Source organism: Pseudopipra pipra, chromosome 7 (genome assembly GCF_036250125.1).
Source record: "Pseudopipra pipra isolate bDixPip1 chromosome 7, bDixPip1.hap1, whole genome shotgun sequence".
Lineage (NCBI taxonomy): Eukaryota > Metazoa > Chordata > Aves > Passeriformes > Pipridae > Pseudopipra > Pseudopipra pipra.
This window is the reverse complement of record NC_087555.1, coordinates 31,625,975-31,646,303: the sequence shown is the minus strand read 5'-3', so window position 1 is coordinate 31,646,303 and position 20,329 is coordinate 31,625,975. Positions and strand designations below refer to the sequence as shown.

The following is a 20,329-nucleotide window of genomic DNA, read 5'->3' as shown; positions in this document are numbered from 1 at the left end:
ATTCAATTTGGCCTCATGACAGAAAAATTGGTCTGCCTGGATGTAAGAAGATCTAGGACAATTGCATGGCTCATATTCTAAAGGTAAAATCACTGCCTGCTTTTTCTGGTGCTGAAAACTGAGCCTTTACCCACCAAAACACTTCAAGGCTGGCAGGCTTACTGGAGTCTTTGGGAGACAGGAAGTCGATCTTATTTGTGGTAATATCATTCGTGTTCACTGTACCTACAATCTCAAATGGGAATTAATCCCTTCTCTTGTGATTGTGTGTCATGCATTGGGATAAACCTGGTGTGAAGTGAGGCAGCTGACAGCTCGATGACAGTATCACAAATAGGGCTGTGGATACACCCAGCTTAAACTGCTGGGAGTTTTTAATCAGAGAAACCTGAATTAAATTCTTGAGAAAATGAAATTAAATTTATTCCCCACCACCACTGATCAGTTTAAGAACAAGACAAGGCATGAATTATTTGTATTTTCTTCCAGGGCTTTTTGTCAAATCAAACAGTTAAACCTGGGCTCTGCCTATCTGTCTATCTGTTTATTCATCCAGCTGTCTATCTATATGAGTTCTTGGCCTGTTTCATAAAGCAACAAGGTTGACATTTCTTGGACAAAGGCACACAATAATTCATGAGCCCTAGTTTTTCAAGTAAGAGGTTTCTCCTAGAGACCATTATATGAGGCGAAACCCAGCCACAAACTTCACAATGTGAAGTAAACAGACTTTTCACAGAAGTGACTGTTTTGTCCTCGTTGGGACAAAAAATCCGCTGGGATTATATAATTTCATAGCTCAGAAATTAATGTGCCACATTTCATTAGGGTCTGTGGCTGTTTCACTGCAGAATATTTTGTCTTCTGCATTACATCTGCAACACTGCATTTAGAAGTCCAAAATGGACCACTCTGGGATATGGCTACAGCACAATATCATCTGACAAACTGCATAATAAATGCCATGAAGAAGTGACGTATAGCCTGCCCCTAAATAGCCTTTCACCACATGCCAACAAAACTATCTGCATCTGCCTGAATATAGGAACTTGTAATGATTTTCTTGTCATGTAGGTTTTCCTTCACTGAGCTGAACCATGACTGCTTGAATGTTGTTGAATTGTTCTCATGTTAGCAGCCAAAGCTGTTGACTTCCCTGGCCTCTGAATACCACTAACTGTACACACTATATGCTTTCAGTGGATTCCAAAAACTGTATGGAAAGAGACATCATTCTCATTGGCTATAAATGCAGGAAAAACCCTCCTGTTTTAGCTTACAGGAGTAAGCTAAAATTTTACTCATGTGAATGCACATACCCAGGGTATTCTCATGTAAAGGAACACAGCATATGGATGGGACAAAAACCTACTGAGTGGGAAGAGGAGTGTACAATGGATGCAAAGAAACTCTGGAAGTTAATCTCAACTGTAATATTTCAGTAATTATCTCACAGGAACACTGCAGAGAGCTGGCAGCTTTTTGTAAAGGTGTTGTGTAGGCTTTCCTTACCAAGTATGAAGAAGTAGTGTTCAGAAAGATTTGCTATAATTTTTAATAGCTTATTAAAGATTATTAATGGTAATTTATTCAGGTTTTCATAATGTTCTCTATCATAAAATATGCACAGTAAGGACCCTGTAAGTGCTTTTGGTCAGTATGTCATTTCAGAAAGGAATTTTCTGAGGTTGTGCCAACTGACTTCACTGCAGCCACACTGAAATAATTATTCAAATATCTTCACTGGAAACCTTTCCTTTGGCATTTTGTCATTGATTTTATTTTGATTCATCAACTTGGAGTATGTCATGGTGATACTTCAGTATTTAGACACCAAGGCTCTGCATCACTCATGTAATTTCTGACAAACATAGGGCTTCTCCCAGACTTGTGAATCTTTATTAAGGTTTGCTATATACTTCAGACTCCTCAGAAAACAAAAAACCTGTTATTTTTAATAATTCCCTATCATACAGTCCAACTCTTTGAAAAATCACCTGTTGTTGGTCTCCATATGGCAACAACCCACTAACTGAAGACTTACGTGTGTTATCCACCTTTATTTAAAATCAAAACTCTCTTTCTTGCTGTAATATAGGTAATTATATTATCTGTATATTCCATTTTAAGGAAACAGCTTTTCCAACAGAAATGGCTCTTCCAAAGCATTACTTTCCCAGGACTAATATTATTCCTTTCCCCCCCACCACCTTTATTTCTTCTTTTATTTTATTAGTAAACTGCCAAATGAGTCCGAAGTTGAAAAATGCAACTAATTCATCCTTACCTCATGCCCTGAGAGAATTTATTTCTGCAAAGGGATCTTTCCCAGTCAATGTCTTCTCTATTTTCTGAGCAATGCTCCTTTTTACCTTGCTGACAGGTTTGAGAATCTTGTCTGAAAAAGATATGATAAAATAATGATATTTTAGAAATATTGTGTAAGGAGAGAAAGCATATTTGACTTTCCTGTCTATACATCAAAGTGATTCCTGCCCCCCACGCCCCCAACAAAGTAGGTAAGAACTGAACCCAAGGTCCCAGAACCCTCCTACTTCCTGGAGGGAGCTAATGAGGGCATTTGTGCCTTCTTTCTTTCTTCCCTCCATTGTTTTCTCTACAGTACGTCCTCCTCTGTGAAGAAGTTATTTTTGCTTGACATGCCCTTTATAAATATTCCCTGAGGACTTTCTGCTAAAATTGTCTGGTAGTTTAGACAGCATTTTCCTGTTGTGATATTTAACCTTCTTACTTGCCTAACTTTGTGGCAAAGCTGTTATTTTCAGCTTATTGGACAAGCTTTTGGGTCTCTCTTCTTTTGCCCTTTTCTTGCTTTTTTTTTTTTTTTTTCCTACAGAACCGTGTTGCAGCCTTCAGAATTAATTAAAATCCTTTCCAGTTCAGCCAAATTTCTTTATAGAGCTTTTATTTAGCTTCTAATAACTTTGTTTACAAAAACTGATCTGCCCTGACAATTCCCCAGGTTTATTTTTTTAAGACAAAGGACATTTTAAAGTGCATTCTGAGAAAAGTGTTGAAATGGTTCTCCATTTTTAATAAGTATCTGAATTTAAATTGTGCAACTGCAATTCTACTGCTTTTAAAAAGGGTGTCGTTTGGCACAGAAAGTGAATAATATAATTCAAAATGAGAAATTATGGAATAAGACTGGACGTTTTCTGTTAAATGAAGGACAGGCAAGCCATTTATCAATTTGAATTGCTTTAAAGGTACATGCTTCGTGATGCTAACCTACTAAATTTGTTGTCTCTCTTCAAACTCCTCACGCTGGGACTTCACACCTGTCAGTAGTTGCTGGACTGCAGCACTTAGAACTTCTGATCTCATGGCAGACTGGACTCCCTGCACTGGAAGTTGTATGTACAGTCGGGATGGGAGAAGAGTCTTTTAGGGGAAGGAACGTTTTCATTATTATTATTTTTTTTTAAATCCAGAATAGTCTGGGGAACATGCCTGAACTCGTGTTTGTGGACTTAGTGATTTTCTTTCTGTTTGACCAAACATCCACGTGTAAAACAAATGTGTGTCGGTTTACAGACCATAAGACAAGTAAAGTGCTAAAGATGCTGAGTGAATGTCAGTTATTTTTTAGAGGAGTGAATGCAAAGTTTTATCTGAGTGCAGGGATTCAAAATTTTGATGATCTATGAGAGTCTTGGCCCAGAATTTTAAAAACTATGCCACTTTAGAAATATACATAACAAACTTCCAGGGCATGCTTATCTTTAGCCTCAGTGTTTCACAGTGCAGGTGGCCAGGTCAGATTAAAGCACAGATACAGCTCTTGTACCAACCCTCCTCTAGTTCCCCCAAACATGGCCTTTCCATTGAAGGGAGAATTTGCTGCAATGTGGGCAAGTTAAGTCAAGCATGAAGATTTGCCCAAGGATCATGCAAGTCCTGAGCATGGATTGACACTACTCACATTGATTCAAACAAGTAGGGAGAAAAGGCACATGGGTGCAACTGTGCTGAGTGCAACAGGAGTATGAAAAAATATCTCTGTTCAGAACAAAGCTTCCTATTTTGAGTGTGTTTGTGTGTGTGTTTTTTTGCAAACCCCAGTTGTTCTTGTAAAACAAAGAAAAAACTCTACTGTCTGTAGAGTTGTCAGGACTTTAAAAAATGTATTTCAAATCTATTGGGAAAAAAAAGTAATTTCATTGTGTTCTATTTCTTGAGATAATGCAATGTAATAGCTGTAACAGTGCCGGTTTCATTTTGATATATGCTTTCTTAAAAATGTGCCCATCACCCTAAGTAGCAATATTTGCATTAAATGATCCATAGTTAAGACTGTAATGTTTAACATGATATCATGAGAAGTTGTATCAGAAGGTAAAATACAGTAAAATAATATTGGTTCTTTTAACAAATCAATTTAGACAAAACTTGTAGAAGCGTAAAACTGCTAACTTTATGTTTATGCAATATACTTACTTTAGCAACCAAAATATAGATACATATGAGATGGAACAAAAAAAAAAAATAAAATGTTACTCCTGTTTTTATTACAGCTCATATTATCAGTCAGTGCTATCTGACATTGAAGATGGATAGTGAATAAAGTCCAGACAGCAATCTCTGCAAACTGGGACTAGAAAACTCATATTAAAAAGAAAAAAAAAAGAAAAACAAAAGAAAGAAAAAATGAAAAATTAATCTTGTTTGGGTAGTAAATATATTTTTTATGGAGAAGTTATTTTCACAAAAAAAGTTTTCACCAACTGGACAAGAGGAAGAATATGAATGTCCATAGTCTGGCCATATCTTTTGAATTCATTGGATTTTATAAGTACAGGGTTAAATTTCAAATTATATAAAATAAAAAAAAAGAGCAATTTTCAAAATTTTATCTTCTTTTCTCTTTCATATCTGGACTCCAGTTCCCCTTCCATCTGCAATGGATTGATACCAAGTTTTTATTCTCAAGGAAAGGAGTGTCTTGATTTTCTTGCTATTATTAGCTATTATTTCTAAGCAGAGAAGATTCAGGGCTTGCTCGGGAGGGGCATTTTCATCTTGAAACCCAAGTTATTTAAAAGGTGCAAAAATGTTCCCCCACCCCTCCACCCCAGTTCTCCACATTATGCTATGAAAGACTAACAAGAAAAAGTAATAATATGTTTAAAAATCCCGTCGAATCCCACAGTCTTTCACTGGTGATTGACCCTCCAGCAGGAGCAATCTGTGATGGATGAGGTGTAGGGTGAATCACACAGAAACTGCATTAAATTTTCCTTGCCAGTTTTTGAAATTACTTATCAAAAGGCCAGGCAGGGACAGTAGATATAGAGCAAAGTATTTTGTATATATATATATGTGTGTGTAGATGGTAATTGAAGAGCTTCCAATTTGCATAGCAACTTTTCTGCATAAATTGTTCTGCACGAGTTATGTTTGTTTGGGCTTTTTTTCTTGACAGCCAAACTACTAAATGAAGACTGTCTTGGAGTTACTGAAGCCTACTGAAAGTGGGATATCTGAAATGGCACAGCACAGCACAGCAGTGTCCATGAAATGCAGACAGGCTTCTCAAAATTGCAGTAGTAAATGGACTACTCTAATTACTATTGTCAAAGTTTGCTAGTCTTTACTTAGGCTGAGCAGTACCATTTTCTGTGAAGAGTCACACTGAATTCACACAGGAACTTCTCCGGAATGATATGACAGGAAAACTGACAAGAAAGTTAACTGAGAATTTTGACTACCATATAGTAAAGCAGAATGCAGTAAACTCGGACATATCTCTGTGGTGCACAAGATGTGTAAAGGTATACTGAGGGTATAATTAAAAACTACACCACATACAACTCAAAAGAGGGTAAGAAAAACTGCCTTTTGAGGTTTTTACAGTGTGAGTGAATAAAGCCAAAAATAATGGAAGTCTGCTTTAGCTGTGAGTCTGACAGATATCAAGGAGCCTGTATGAGGGACGAGTCCTGGGAGTCCTCTCAGCAAGAGAGGGAATTACTGTTAGATCTTAGATCTGTAATATTTTCCTTGTATTTTTGCCTTGAGAACAGGAGAGTCAGCCAGACTCCTGTGGAAGAATCTTAATGGAGAAAGAAAACAAACTTATTTTCAAACCCCAGCCTAATTTGTGGAGGTGGAAGTCAAAACAAAGAGTTGTCCTATACTTCTGAGTTTTACACAAAGCAGGTTTGACCTGCCACTACTAGGGAGGAATAAATAAATCAACCCATGAGATTAACCTCTGAGGCATTTTTGTGACCTGATCTTTTCCTGAAAAGCAGCAAATCCTCCACTCCGGAATGAGTTTCTTTCTGCAGCAGAACAGATGGAAATATCAGCTGTAGTTGTGCTATCTAAAGAGCATTTTTGTCTCCATTTCCAGTAATATGATAATACTTCAACATCTTTTGTATTAAAACCTAATTGTTAAGGAAAAATATTTAAACAGTTTTAGTAATTGACATTTTTGAATTTGCCAAGACAACAGAAGACTTTCCTAAGCTATTTTGTTCCTATACTTGGTATGTGCACGTGAAGTCAATAGAGCAATATTGAAGCTTTTCCAAGCACAAATATGCTTCAAAACATTTCCAGAAAGTGAAAGAATTGAAACAAAGGAACATAAATATGGGAAAAGTGGACTGATGAGAAATATAAAAGTTGCCATTAGCATTAGATTTCACTTCACTGTTAATAACATACCTCAAGATATTGAGTTGACCCAGAAGTCAAGTTACTACAAATTCATGTTTACTAAAAATTTGTTGTACAGTGGTTCTGTACAACAAATCCCACCTTGTTCAACAACTCTCCAGTTTCTCTATATTTTTGGTCCAGTCAGAACTTCTGGGGAACTATCGAGAGGACAATGAGGTGAAGGAAAAGAGTCCTACTGGCTATTGAGATTCAGAAAAGTAAGAGCTTTTATTAGCTCATAGGGATTAAAAGTATACTTACATATAGCTCCTCATAATTGCCAGTGTAGTAGTATGGCAGAAAGAAGAAAATATTTATAGGTCCCAAGGGCTGAAACTTTTTTATTAGCTTCTTGGAAAGATATCTTTGGTGACTGGAACAGCTGCTTTGGCCATCTGAAGGGCTGTGCTGTGCTTAATGCCAAATAACACCTGAATGACATCGGCGAGGTAAAATCAGTTTGCTTGTTTCCTGTTGTCACTGTCCTCCCTTCCTTCTTCAGAGTCAAATACCACTGCCTTGCAGAGGAACTAGAGGAAAGCTTTTAGTTTTCATTGTCTTTGTGAGCCTGAACATTACTCCCTGCAACACACTAATCTCCAGTATTGGAAAAGAGCAGGAAACTGGGAGTTTAACAAAACCCATCAACCTGAAACTACTTTGCATCAAAAAAATCTGAATTTGGGACTTGTCCTTGATTTTACAGTGTCCATGAAGTTTTTTAGTTCAATTATCTTAGTCCTTTTGAATGCTCTACTCCCCCTCACTCTGTGAATCTGTGCAGATCCCAGAAACTGACGGTGGTTTGGTTGATCCCACAACCACTAACGTGTTAGGAGCATTTTGCTAAATGTACTGGGAAATTGGTGAAAACAATAAGCACAGAGTACTGACAAATGAACTAAACAACCAGCATGACATAGAAAACAAGCACTTGTCCTTTGTGAATTTTTTTTATTATTTTCTAACAGGCTTGGCTGGCAGAAGCAGTGGCCATGAATCATTCAGATGAGGATTTGAGTTCTAAGATAGAGCATCTCTAACTTTCATCAGGTGCCTCAGTGCACTGAGGATTTTTCCTTATGCATAGAAAAGGCAACGTCATTTATCCTTGACTGAGAATCACCAGTACATTTCAACAATGGAATTAGCTATTCACTGCATTACAATGACTTGCTTTCTGTAATTTGCCATTAATATGCTTCTACCTGAACAGTGCAAAATGTGAATTAAATTGCCACAGGGAAAAATAATGAACCTGTTCTTTGATTTAATCTAAAAGCGGACAGTTATAGTCTCTTTCCTCATAATAATGTTCTTCCCTCTCTTCTCAAAAATTTTACTTTAACTTGTCTAGGTTTTCTTTTCAATTCAGGATAAAGTGCAGCATGTAATGTGACCTTCTTTTGACCACTTTTAAATTTATAAAATATAAATATTTAAATAAATAATAATGTTATATTATATATAAAATTATATAATTATGTAAATTATTTTGATATATCAAATAATACAATTGTTAAGGTTGAAAAAGAACTCCAAGATCATCAAGTCCAACAATTAACCTAACACTGTCAGATACACCGCTAAACCACGTCCATAAGCATCACAACTACATGATTTTTGAACATTTCAAGGGATGGTGATTCCACCACCTCCTCATAGCTACACATTAAATTAATTATTATGATAAAATATAATTTCATAATTAGAATTTAAAAGTGGTAACAGTAATTAGCACTGGTTTATAAGCAAGTCTTTTGCCCCTTCCCCCATTCCCACAATGAAAGGGTTCAGTTGAATCTCACAGAAAAAAACCAATGGGGAGATCATACTGAAGAGTGATTTTTAACATATTACCTAGTCCAAAGCATATCTCTGCCATACCTCTGTCTAATACTGTACCTCTATAGACTGTAGTGCTTCAATGAATACCCACACTTCTGCTACAGTCTGACAAAGCAGAGATAAACTTTGCTCCTTCTCCTAGCTGATCTCTGTCCTCGTGGAAGACAACTGCTTAAATCATTTAAAAGGGAAAACATTCTTATATCTGGCTCCACCAGCTGCCTGCCTCTTCTCTGAAACTGAGGAAAGAGAATATTTCATGGCAAACTGTAAAATGCAAATATCCAAAATACATAAATATGTTCTTTGAATAAGGCAACATATATTGATGATGTTTTATGCAGAATATTTTTTCTCTCTCAAACTGTTATTTGTTAGATATTTGTAAAGATCTGAGGCATTAGACTCCTTTTTATGTGATATTTTTATGTGCATTGCTAAGTGTTCTGTCTGGAAAACAAGATTATGTGATCTGTGTTGCATTTTTTGTACCATCCTTTAAGTCATAAATTCAGCTTGTTTGTGATAACAGCAAAGGTGTTGGTAACACATTCCAAGATATAAAATAGCCACCTGGCATCAAACTATTCCCATCTCACATCTAATAGGGCTCCTGTTTTCATTGATAAGCCTTGATACAGAAAGGAGTGGAGCAGGAACACAGTCACAGTCCATAGCGGATCTCTGGACATATGTGTTGTTTTTCCTGCTATTGGTGGAGGGATGGTGAAAGTGGTGTTGGAGTTTCCCATTGCCAAAATAAGTCATCTCCCTAATGCAAATGCCTGCAGCCCCTCCTGCAGGAATCAGTGCAGGGCTTGGCTCTTCAGGGCCGTGGTGGAAAGGCAGCAGGACTGATGTCCGTTTGCCCTTGACAGCTCCTTACTTTATCCCTGACTACAGCTGGTTCTTGGGGTATGTATTTAACTTAAAGAAGAATTTTGAGAAGTCTCTCTTACATGTGTCTTTCATAGGACATACAGGATGCATTGTTTTTATAGTTAAATATGCTAATGCTGAAAAAACCGACTGGGTGACAGGTGTGTCCTAACTCATTCTGGCTTTCTCATCATCTTAATGAACATTAGTTCTCTATAAATCATTTCTTCTTGCTCCAACTTCTGCTTAACAGGACATATACTATTTTTATCCATTTCTCTTAGTTTTCTGTCGTGCAGTGAGGCAAATGTTTTCCTGCTGATGGACAACATCATATATTAATAAAACCACTTATATGGTATTTATTATATTTCTTGCTTTTTATCTGCTCCTCTTGGAATGCAGTGCACAGACTGGGCATGGTAAATAAGTCTCTTTTATCAGCAAACATTCCTCCATATTAAACCTCTCACTCATTCTGGAATCTACAGGCAACTTGAAATATGCCTCATGTCTGTGCCATCACAGCCTGGAGACACGTTGCAAGGCCAGGAAGAGATTGACTTTCTGATAGCTATCTGTGATAATAGCATGGAAGGAGTGTCAGTCATACTCCCCACATCTGCTCCAGCTAGGGAAGAAGCACAGCCTCATCATTTTTATGGCTAGTATGAGTATATTGGGCAGAACCCCAGCTGATAAGCAAAAATGATGATGTCGCTCTCTTTATCTCAATATATATTCATAATATATTATTCTAAATATCCTGTTGTCTAAAACCATTGCAGCACATACAAGCAATTTTTTTCTTCCTAAGTATCTCAGAATCATCACTTGCCCCTCACATAACTACTGAAAAGTTACCCTGAGACACATATTCATTCTTCCTTTGCCCCATGGAGTACTAAAGGTCCACAGTTTCATAGGTCCTGCCCCTTTGGAGTGAACTGCCAGGTCTTTGAGCCTCAGCAGCAGAAAACATGTTAAGAGCATTTGGGCTCTCCTCTTGCTTCTGTAATATTTGCTCAGACAAGCATGTAGAGGCCTTACTTTCCATTCCAGCTGAATCAAACAACAACGCTATACAGTATTCCATCTCTCCTGTGACCCTATTTATACTTTGTCATGTTTTCTTATCTAGAACTATATGCCATTTAAAACATTTGTCAGACTTTCTTCCTAGACACCTCTGTTAGTAGCCAGGGAACCGAGGGCAGGAGAGAAAGGAAGCAGACTGCCCAGCTTTGTTTCGTTCTTTGGTCTCTACGTTTGCTTACATTTATTGTGTCCCTTAGTACCAAAGCAAATTCCTGGCCATGAACATTCATTTCTTCAGAGCTCATTGACACACACATAAGGGAATAACGTACCCTCTTTCAGTCACTTGCTCTTTTAAACCTTCCTGTAGCAGCAGACCACACAATTATTTTTCCCCGCATCTGTTAATCTAAGAAAAAAATCTGCCTCCAAATGCTTAAGCACAGTAAATCAACAGGTTTCCACTGATTTAAATAGGGGTTTGATCACATCTGGCATCCAAAGGTTGATTATCTTGGTGGTGGTCCACCACACAAAACCTTAGCTATTACCTTACACAAGATTTTTCCAACTTCATTTTCATTGCTAATGGAATACAGCAAGCTTTACCTTCTAGGAGGCCCTCCCACGAATCTGGATTTGGAATCTCTTTCTCTGGATTCCGGTGCTCAGATTGATTAGAAACCATTTGATGTGTCCCTAAACGATTCTGAGCTACAACATAATAGCAATTTCATATTCAAAATACTGATTTTCATGACGTATCTTTTATCAAGGATGTCACTTGGAGATCTCCAAACATTTTGAAATTTATTCAGGTTTAAATTTGCCTTTGTCATTAACTACAGGCTGCATAAATTTGCTAGGATCTTAAACATATTTTTAATGAAATCTGTTGGTACTTGGCTAGCTCAAACTGGTATGGTCTTTGAAAAGATTAGTTTTCCTGATGGTATTAAATGATATAGTGAGTAGGGGTCTTCCTTAATTAAATAGTAAGAGATAGTTTTTAAAATAATATTGTCTTCTAAATCATATGGAAAAATATACAATGGAGATTAAAACAATGATACTGTAATCAGTTATTGGATATGTTCACTATTACCTCTGAACAAACCATATTAGTATTACCAAGCAGTAAATTTTTATTCTAATGTTTGAAATGGCTTAGCTGAAGTACTAGGAGAAATAATTTTTCAGTCTTACCCTACACCTTCTGAATAGGAGCTTTGATGACCCAAAGACCTGTTAGAGTGCTTAATTTTCTTTTATCTTATTAAGAGAACATGAATGAGAAAAGGAAAAAGAAAAAGAGAAGCAAAGAAAGTGCAGAAACAATAAGGGATTTATATATATGTATATAAAGAGTGGTTTCTATAAGGTTTACCATCTCTTTTGGTTCCTCATTCCTACCTCAGCATTATTAAAGTTTTCAGTATTAAAAATTAGAAAAAAATCTGGAGAGAATATGTATTATTAACATTCTGAACTAGCAAAAACCAGTTACCTCACAGTAACACATTCATGTGTTTATATGATGCACATCAGTGGCTTCTTGGCAGTGGAGGTAGATGCAGCATGGAAGGCCTCGAAGTTCAAAAGTTGCCGTTTGTTTTCCCTTCTTCTTCATCACTTATTCTTCCCTTCTCATTCTTTCCTTCTCATTCACAAGTTTTTCATGGACTCTTCTGTTTCTGTGGTTATACTGGTGGCTTCAAGAGGCAATTATGAATTATGAAAACTAAGCAGCTGCTTTGTGGGGGGAGGCAACGCACTTGAAGAGATAAAAGGCTGGATAAAAGGAAGGATGCAAGAAGGACTGAAGATACAATGTCACAGACACTGGGCAGGGATATAACCCTGTTCACAGCTATTTGGAAAAATAAAAGCAAGAGACCACTGAGAAATTCCTGGGGAACCTCATGAAGCTCCTTCTTTTCAGTCAGTGATGGTACAAGAACTTTTTGTTGAGAGGTATTATTTAGTGGATGGATGGAGGAACTAATTTAATTAATTCACTAGATTTTTTTTTAGTTAAAAAAACAGTCCAAGAAAAGACAGAATTAGACATAATTGATCTCTGTCACATAGGAATAAATGGTAATCTACCTTAAAATTTGTCAGTTCTAACTAAATATAAGATCTGAAATTTCTTTGTAGCATTTTCCAAGGTTTTTCAGGGCATAACCTTAGACTGAAATATCATAAAATAGTTCATGTGTCCAAGTATAAAGTGAAAATTCAGCTGTGTTTTTTTAAGATTGACAGAAATAGAAATGGAAATTGAAGTAAATCATGGCTCATAAATGATGAGGTTAAAAGAGGTAGACATGATTGCACATGTCTACCTTTTTTGCACAGTTGGTATTGAGTTCAAGAAAAGGCAATTAAGCACACATCATTTAATCAAACCTTCCTTTCCTGCTTCGAGGAGTTACACAGCACAATCACCTCAGACACACAGACTAAGATAAATAATGCAAGCAGGTACTCTAATACATTTTAAACAGCTGTCTGGGGAAAATATGTTTATTTCTTCACTCACTTTCAAACAAAGATCCAAGTTGCAAATCTCTTTTTTCCTTGCTTTATGATCGTGATTTTTCTTATCATGTGATTTTTCTTATTTTAGGCTGTCCTACAGCCTAAAAATTATTGCTTTGTGAAAGACTTCACAATGTCTTCACTGTTAACATCCTACAAGGTCTTACAGACTAAAAAATTATGGACTGACTTTTCCAGCCATGTCCAACCTCCCTGGCCTGCCTTCCCATCAGCCCAGCAAAAGGAAGTTGCTGGAAGCAAAAGCCTTTACTCCACTGCCAAAAACACACTGTTGTATATGAAAGGAGAAACTGTTGCAGTAGTGATGGAAAAAAAGTCACCTCTGTAAGATTTTGGGTTCCATCTGAGGAGATGTCAAGTGATCATAGCAGTTCTGCTTTCCCTGACCCTAACTTAGAAAGGACCATCTCTGAGGCTGAGCACATTTAAAATCAACTAAGATAGGGCTGAATGGAGTTTTATCTAGGATGTATAAAACCTGTAATTTGTCAAGAATGTTAATGGTCAGCAAGGAATAGAATGGACACGATACAGGTTTTAGCAAACATCTCTTTCTCTCTACCAAATTAGCAGCACCTTTAACACCTGTAAAAGCACTTACTTAGGTGAGAACTGAAATTCTTCTCTAAATGGCAAGTGATTAGCTACAGGACATTTTTTTGCCTAGAACTTTTCTTTTGCTACAGGTAGCTTTGTGAGGAGTGTTGATGGTTATGGGAAACGCAGTGATTAATAACACATTCTCTCAAATCAGGTTGTTAATTACATGTCAGCAGTAACATAGTTAGCTGAAACAAGAAGGAAAGAAATTAATGTGTGCTGAGGTCTCTCATTTTGCCCAGGCCAGATGACCTGAGGCAGCTTTTGGAGCTGGGTTGTCCTCAGCCACCTGCCCCTGGTGATCCTCACTCAATTTAAGGCTAAATATCTTCTCTGTTCCAGATTGCTCGGTTCAAGAGCTACTCCACAGTTCCAGGCAAAGTATTTTGAGGCCAGTTCAGTTACAGCAGTTTTTCTACTAAATAAGAACAGCCATTTTATAACGTTGTTGACTTGCTGCATATCTGCTGAAAGCCTCTGAACCCTTTGAGTCCATACATTAAACAGTATTACCAAATAGTTATAAAATCAATAAATATAATTAATATCCTCAAATACTCTTCAAAGTTTTGACTGGAGTTTGACCTTGCTGAATTTTCTTCAGAAGTCAATATACAATTAAGATTGTATGAGGCTGATAGAGGTAACAGTTGTGAATATACCCAGAGAGCATGTTATGATGAAAATCAATCTGCTTAGGCCAATTTACATTGTCCTTGGTCGGTAGTTTCTTTAAAAAAGGTTTCATTATTATTCTACAAAAAAAAATTATTTAAAAAAATTTAGATATTTAAATAAAAGTTAAAAAATTGACTGTGCAGATGAGGTTTCTAGAAAACTGTTCAGACTGTTCAACAAAATGTTGTTGTAAGCAAAGATAGTGAACTTAGAATAATAAGTATCAACAACAAGTTTTGCTTTGATGTAGTAAGGCAATGAAAGGAAAAATGCATGATTAGATTTTCAAAGATTAGAGGGTGAAGAAAGATTTAAATTGAATACTAATTTAGTTTGGAAAGCCTTGAGGAAGGTTTGCCCTTCATGTAAAAATTCTTTTTTTGAATTAGCAAGGTGTTTTATCTGCCAGATGAGCATAATTGAAGCAAAGAGTTTCTACAGACAGAGAACGAACAAGCCTTGATTTTATCCTCTGCACAGCATAAGCAGTCACAGCTGGAGGCTGGTGAGGAGGTCAGTGTTTGTGAGGAAACATGGAATGCTTTTAATCTGGCAAGTGGCTAAGGGGAAAGAAACTACTTGGAACTGAGCCTGCTTGTAAAAGGTGGTGGTAAAATTCAGAGCCTGTATCCTCTGAGCTTAGAGAATGGAAAAAGCTACAGAAATGGAAGAGTTTGGTTAGAGACTCATGCAGACCTGACAGTCAAATCCACCATTTTATCAGCAAATACACTCTCAGAAAAGACTTCTCTCTCAAATTTATTGAAACCATCATGTTTCTCTTCCAATATTAGAAATTCTTTCAGTGTTTATTCATGCATCTGTGGCTTCAAGACCACACAAAATAGTAATACTTAAAAGTATCACTCCTAAGTTTTCAATCCATGATTACTTGCAAATGAAACTTACTTGGTTTTATTCCTTTTCATTTAAACTGTGATTAGTGAGGTGTAGACCACTTTCTGTGAACTGGCTGAGAAAAAGAAATGGGCACCCAAGGGCAGAAATTACTTTTTCTCACTATCTGGTAGAACTGGATTAATTTTTCAGTGACTGGGTTCGAACATTGCGGATAAGCCACACTTCCCAAAGTTTTTTGCATAGTTTTCAATAACAAACTTTAGGAACTTTAGGCAGCTCTGACCTTTGTCAAGGAACAAGCAACTAAGCTCAGCTTCTGTGAGGTGTCATAAGGTAGAGACCCAACAACTGAATCATCTGAAAACATTGAAAAATTTGTCTCTTATTTGATGAAAGAATTACTTTCTTTAGAATCATATTTAGGTTATTATTAATAAAGAGCCCTTTGATAATAAGAGAAGAAAAAAAAAAAGACCCCATTTAATTTATTGTAATTTGGCTAATATTGATCACTAAATAATCAAACTAAAATAATTTAATCTTCACAGATAATGAGACAAAGCACCAAACAGAAAGTAAGCATTGACCTTGTATTTTCCATAAAACACAAAATACCTTATTTCATCTTTCAGTGTGTTTTAATTTACCTTGAAAACTGGTGACTCTGTTGTTCCTCAGGAGCATTATTCCCACTGGTTACCACAATGAAATTAGCCTTGGAGAGAAGAAATATCAGCAAATATGATGCACTTTCCAAGCAAATAAAAAAGTCAAAATTTTAATTTACACCTTTGTCTAAGAGTTAAATGAGTTTATAGGATAACTAATGATCTATTTTAATTTGCAGTTTTCTGTTGTAATATGAATGCAATGCCACTAAGGTGGCTTTGTGGAGGTGAATGAGAAATACATCTGATATTAGGAACACTTCATATTACTCTCCCTAAATAACCCATGGTCAGAAGTGTGCTCCTGAATTGGGTTCTCTGAATTAATATTCTAGAGCTGTCTTGTCTTCATTAGCAGTTTATGGAATGAGGTTCTTAATTTAAAAGCAGCAAATAAGCCAGTTGGGGTCTTTTGTTTCAGTAAAAAAAACATAGTTCGATTCAATGATCTTAAAGGTCTTTTCCTAAATTATTCTATGATCAATTAATCTATGTTGGTTTAGCTGAGATTATAGAATCACAGAAAAGTTTGCATTGAAAGGGGCCTTAAAGATCATCTTTAAGTTCTCTGGTTTGCTTCTAAGCAGGGCCTATATTTTCCCTATTCTTCCTTTAGTCACTGACATACCTATAGAAGTTCTTCTTTTTCCCTTGATGTCCCTGATCATATTTAATTCTATGACAGCTTTAACTTTCCTTACCTAATCCCTGGCTACATGGAAAAATTCTCTGTATTCCTCCCAGGCTACCTGCCCTTGCTTCCATCCTCTGTAGATCTCACCTTATAATTTGGAAAATCTCAGTATTTTTCTCTCTACTGTCACTATGTGAAATTCACCTTTAGTACAAATGCATCAAAAAAAAAAAAAAACCATGAAAATCATCTTCTTAATATAAATAAATAAATATTTTCATGCCTATCAACAGCTATGATTTTTCTTTCCAGTGATTCATGCCTGCACTGGACAATATTTTTTGGCTACTCTAGATGTTTAAAAGATGTGAATATTATTCTGCTTATTGATTTCCCTTCATACTTAGCAGATAAATCAATAGGATGTGAAGATGAGGCTCCATTAAAATGATTTCTGGTGACATCATTTTTGCCTGAAAGTTTCCACAATAATGACCCTTAAGTTTGCCTGCAAGAGGTCATTCAAACAAAGGAACACAATAAAATCATATGCCTCTCATGGGTTCAGTCTGTGATTTCTTCTCTTAGTATAATTTTAAATCTTAGTATTTTTGCTATGATGTAGGTACAATTTGTTCTGATGAAAACAGAAAGCAGAAGAAAGGGGAAAAAAATACAAACAGGTGGATTATTTCATTGTGCACATTAAACAACCTCAACTGACCCTACCTCTCAAACATGACAGCTACAGTCTAATACAAGGAAGCCCGTAATAGAAACACCTCTCAGAAGAGCTATATATACACAGTCATACAGAGATACCAAAGATGCCCCATCCTTTGTAAAACTGTTGTGTAAGCTGCAATGATTATTGTAGAACAGCACCTTTTTGCAAGTTTTGTTCCCCAAAAGATGCTTAACTGAAAATACCTCTCCAAAGGGTCTGGTTGCATTTTGTGGTTAACACCACCTTACTATTGTCCCAGCTGCTGTAACAAGGACCTCCTCAGGGATGAGGATCCATTACTGCAAGGCACTGTAGAAAGAGCAAATGGGAGGTCAACACACAAAACCTTCTATAACCTGTGTTTGAAACAAAAAGTGACAGGGACGTACTGGAAGGGTGTAGAAGGATGTTACTCATAAAAAAAAAAAAAAGGAAAATAAAAAAGAAAAAAAGAAAAAATTAATTACCTAGGTACTACTGAAATTTTATTAAAGGCTTATTTTCAAAGAAATTTGAAAAGTGCCATGAAAGGGTTATGGTGTGAGATGGCTTTGCAGTTGTCTGTTGGGTCTTAGTCACCATTGGACATAACATTGTTCCTTGCAAGAAGAAGGGATTGGAATTGAAGAACTATGCTTCATCAAGTTTGGGTTAACCTCAGGTGACTACACATCCTTAAACCACAAGACAAAATGGTAGAAATTTTATTTTTTAACAGGAGAGAAACAGATCGAATTGAGATATAGATCATGTAATCATATAGTAAAAAGATGGTTCTGCTTGTGGAATTAAAAAGAGAATCCTGTGGAGAAAGAATGAGGGAATAAATAGTTTGGAGGAGAACTAGGAGAAAATTGAATCATCAGGAAAAGGCAATATTTCAAGAAAAAGAGAATGGTGGCAGTATTGAAGGCAGCTGTCAGGTCACAGAGATGAAGATAGAGTACAGGTTCTGGGACTTGGCTAAGAATGGGCCATTAAAAATTTTGGCATGAGTGCCTTGAATTGATCGAGTGCAAAGGATGCAAGGCAGAACTAACAGGTCTGAGCATGGAATTGAGGGAATTGAAAACAGCATGGTAAATAAGGATAAAGATAAATGAGAACGGGAAAGTAAACTGGTCTCTAGAGAAGCAAATGGGCTGAAGTGTGAGATCTTTTGTTTTTAGTAGAAAATACCACAGCAGGATTGTATAATGAAGAGAGAAAAAATAAAAACTGTAGTATATGAGAAACTTAAGGCAGCAGTAACATGACAGTGAATAAAAGAATAGTCAGCAGATGTGATGAGATGTGATAAAGTGCAGAGGTTGGATGGTACTTTTCAATCAGAGTCAAGAGAGAAGAAAACAGAAATAAAAAAAAAGCAAAAGAGAGGAATAAGGTCACACTATATGTTTGATAATTTTAACTTCCAGTAAACTATTAAAAATGTGGGGAAACAGCAGGGAGGATGCAGAAGAATGACAGAGATTTAAGTGTGTCTTGTGATGAAAACATGTAAAAAATCATGTATGAGAGATGAAAACAGAAAAATCAGCTATGAGGGGGATTGGAACTATCAAGGATTTATGATGCTAGTAGACTATAGATAACAGAAAGCCCAAGTGAGAGGGTCTGATTGACTACATAAAGTGCATTGGGCTTGTAGAGTGGAAATTCAGAAAAATGGGACAGTAGGACATGGTAGAGAACAATTATTATATTCTCTCTTCAAGAAGAGAAAAACAGCATTAAAATCTAGAGTCAGTGGACACACCATCAACTAGAAGGACTGGATTTTCCTCCAGTTGCTTCCAGAATGCACATGACCATAATGCCTGTAAAAGCCAGAGAAAGTTTTGGGTTCAGTGGTTTAGACAAGCTCAAAGATCCCGGCAGGTCCCTAGTGATCATGTTCAGATGTCTGAATGCCCTTTTTTGTGTTGATCATCTCCTCACATGTGAATTTTACCCAGATAGAAATGCTGCAGCTATTCTGGCTATTCTGATCTTTTTCCTCCTTCTAATGGGAGAAATCATCATCTGTCATTTGTACAGCACTGAGAAAAGGTCGGAACAAATGTTAACAGCCTCAAAACATCTGGGTTATCTTATGATTAGAACTTCACTTGGCCTCTGGGTTACAACACACAAAAGTGTGGTTTCTCTCAATTAAGAAGGACTACTTTAAATGGCTACTTGTTCTAATTTTCCAACTATGCAATTCATACTAACTATTCAAGGAAATTAACATTAAAATCACTGCATGTATATTTGTGATAAGCAAAAGTAAAAGCATTAAATGTAGAGCTACACACAACAAAAAAATTGCAGAGTATTTGGTTTTGATTTGGTTCCACAGCTTGGACCATCTCCTTCAGGGAGAATGATATTACAGAACCAGTCAGTGGAAGTCTCTTTAATATAACATTGACTCTACATGGTTTTCCCTGGAAGAAGGACAATATTGCTTTGAAAGATAGGGACCACCATCTCCCAATAGACACTCCAACGTGCTGCCAGTGCTCTCCTATGGCAGAGGACTACTCTTGGATTATAGCAATGCAGAACCTCCTGGACAGGAAGATTTTACCAGCTGTGTACAAGAGCAGACATTCCTGTATTGCCCTTCACCACGGAGTATAGTGTGGTGCTTCTGGAAACACTACCCGATTGATGCATAAGAAAATGAGATCCAAATGCTAGTCAAGAAAACAATTAGTAATATAACCATCTTTCCTAATGTGCAGCACTGTGAGATTCACTGTCTGAAAAGTGAAAAAGTTTCCTTGCTCAATCTCTTTTATATTTCTTCCCTCCCTCTGAAGCAGCTGTTATTGGCCAATTTACCTTGGCAAATCCCATGACCTTTATCTCATGAGAGATCTGATCTTGCTCTGGGATCATCCATTGTGTGAAAAGCTTAGCTAAACAGGTGTCATTACCTCATACCCTTTGGTTGTCCCGCTGCACTGGGGCTCAGACGATATTAATTATTTTCATCTCTTCTGGATAATATGTAAAAATAGGCACTAGATAAAGAGGACATCCACTGAAGAGATCTATATTTATTGAGAGGATCCATATTATTAACTGAAGCAGAAAGGTACATCTTGCAATAGAATCTCTGCCCTATAAACCAGGAAAAACCCTTCC

At 36.6% G+C, this 20,329-nt stretch overlaps 1 long non-coding RNA gene across 1 annotated transcript in view; it reads right to left on the bottom strand.

Annotated features, from left to right (window-relative positions):
• Window positions 1–20,329, bottom strand: part of LOC135417410 (uncharacterized) — a 45,441-nt gene that overhangs the window by 2,033 nt on the left and 23,079 nt on the right. Inside the window, exons 3-4 of the long non-coding RNA XR_010432019.1 lie at window positions 15,810–15,877; window positions 2,288–2,398 (exon numbers count right to left, since the gene is read on the bottom strand). This is a non-coding gene — a long non-coding RNA (uncharacterized LOC135417410). The remainder of the gene's footprint in view (window positions 1–2,287; window positions 2,399–15,809; window positions 15,878–20,329) is intronic.